Genomic DNA, 2,749 nt, shown 5'->3' with positions numbered 1-2,749 from the left:
CCACTGAGAGACCCAGTGCTGCTGACCTTGGATGAGGAACTGAGTCCTATAACAGTTCTGGGGGTCTCCACTCTACTGCGCTTAGTACTTGGATATGGCATGCTTGTTCTCAGCCATGTGAGAAACTCCATGCTGAAGCTTAGGCAGGGAATCTGCTCTGGTCAGTGTAAGGCTTGAGTCTCTAGTTGATGAGTTCCCTCTTGGCTGTCCCTTTGGAAGATTCCATGGTGACATAGCTCTGAGCTCTGGGCTTTGAGCTGGTCTTGAGGCCCATCCTTGTTCCACATTTCTTTTTCTGCTCACTTACCTATAAACTGAATTTATGATCTTGAACTGGAAAAATTACCTACTCTAGTTTTGTCTTTGATTCCAATAATTACCCAGTTCAATGTTCTTCTTAGATTATTGGCTTGGCTATATTACTTCTTCCTGATTTTGACTGGTCTCTTCCAAAACATTTTTTTCTGAAAACTTTTTAATATTATTCCATTACATACAAACCTACAATGACTCCTGCTTCCTACTCTATTAAATTCATCCCCCCTTTTTTTCTAGGACCTGCCATAGTCTGGTTTATTGTGCTTGGCATTATTTGTTAGTAGTATCCTACATGTATCCTATAATCTAGTAGTATCACAAACAAGACCTGATCATTCACATTTTAAGATTTTTTCTTGTGCTGTTTACCCTGCTATGAAATGAATTCCCTTATAGCTATTGAAATTCTACTAAAGCCTTTTTACTACTTGTTTTAAGGGCTTTAGAATGAGTCTGATCTTTAGATTATGAGGAAGAAAATGTTTCACAAATGATCAGATAGAAAAGAGGTGTCACAAAATAGCAGTTTATTTTCATCATCTACAATCCCAGTTATCATATTTGGGGCAAAGAAAAATTGTAGCAGGCTAGTTGTGGAGGAACACAGGGCATGCAGAGGAAGTTTTAGTCATAGCCTAATGAAGAAGGAAACAGAGAAAAATAGGAGTTATGGAAGAATAGTCGTATTTTTTGTTGTTTTCAAACTGATTTGAGCTAGTGTTCATGAAGAAGAATCCTTTCAGTCAATGTTACATTTAAAAAGAAGAATAATCTCAAAGCAAGAGAAAGTGGAAAGGGAAAAAAGAAAGAAGTACAAGAAAATAATGTCTGGTTGTGCCCAGATTCAGAGGATGACCTTATAATGAGTTGGGCACCTGGGGAAGGGTTGATAATTATTGCTTTTTCCTTTCATTTCTTTTATTTCTGTATACTCCTATAATTGTCTTGGTTTTGCCTTGCTCTGTACAGACCTATTTATCTACTCCCTCCTGATTCTCTAGAATCTCGCAGAGGGCAGATACTTCTGCAAAGAGGTCATCTGTATTAACTAATAGAGAAGCAAGATTTTCTTTCTGTCCAAATCTTCCATGTTACAGCAGTCAGAGATTGTTTCAGTTGCACTGTGATTGAACTGGAAATGTGTAAAATTTGGTTAAACTAATTGAACATAACTCATTAAGAAAACTCTATGCCTGGTGAACATAGGCTTTCTGCAATCAGAATTTACTAAATTTTGTTTATTGTCCAAGTTAAAATGAATCTCCCAATCTTTGCAACATGCCAAAGCCCAACATTATTATAGTGACATAGATTAATCAATCATTTTATCAATAGAATGCCACAATACCTTAGTATTTAAAAATATCTCTAACTTACCTAAGATAAATCCATAACCCCCAGTGTTCTCTTTATAGCCTACATTTCTGTCTTCACATTTTAGTTCTGAAAAAAAAAGAATTATTTATGCTGCACTAGGTGGACTTTGCTTTGAAGATATGGCTATTTGAAACCATATGAAGGATTGTGGGTTCCCAAACTCTTCTTGCAACAAATATATGTATTATAAGACATCTATATTGTTGAGGCTGGAGCATCAATTTTGATTTTCAATCTTTAAAAGTTTTGAATTTTTAGGAAAAGAAGGAAAACTATGAAATTGTAGGTAGTATGTTGTGACTATTATAAATAAGTATCATAACTATACTCACAAAATTTTCTTTTAGCAAAGAACCTAGGTCAGTAATAATGAAGCCTAATTGCATCACATTGTCCCAGACCCTGAGATGGCATTTTCCAGAAGAGCTGTTGTTCTAGTATTGCTGAGTCTAATAAGAACTGATTTTGCCTGTTTGTTTTTCTATTTTATAAGTATGGAGAATAAGAGAAAGTTTAATAAGCAAGTGAGTATAAAAGGAAATTCTTAGATGAATGACACTTGAGATTTATTATGGATACCGTCTAACCCTTGCACCTCATTCTTCATACTTGTACTGCCATTTCTTAGCTGATAAACCCATTTAGTCAGCAAATAGAACAGGGTGATTTTTCCATAGTTAAATGACTTTACAACAAGGTTGATGAGATAAATCGCTTCCTGTCATTAATTCTGAGTTCTGCACATCCTGATCTAAAACATGTTTCATTAATTATGTATCCAAGATTCAACAGCAGGTATGAGATCCAGGAAAATAACACTTGGTGGTGGTTTCAGTGACTCTTATTAACTCAGTGTTGGGTCCAACTAACACCTTTCATAATGCTGAGTAGCATTAGGGCCATATGGTTAATTAGCACTAACCAGATTCTCTTTATATTAATGATATAAACTGCAATTTACTATCTTCTTTTTACTGTTAAATTTAATTGGAAACCAGTTTCTCTCCTGTCTTGCTCATTTTCACATAACTAAATCTAAAGCAATCATCTCAGA

This window comes from Notamacropus eugenii, chromosome 2, assembly GCF_028372415.1.
Source record: "Notamacropus eugenii isolate mMacEug1 chromosome 2, mMacEug1.pri_v2, whole genome shotgun sequence".
In the NCBI taxonomy this organism is placed as follows: Eukaryota; Metazoa; Chordata; class Mammalia; order Diprotodontia; family Macropodidae; genus Notamacropus; species Notamacropus eugenii.
Note: the sequence above shows the minus strand (reverse complement) of the source record.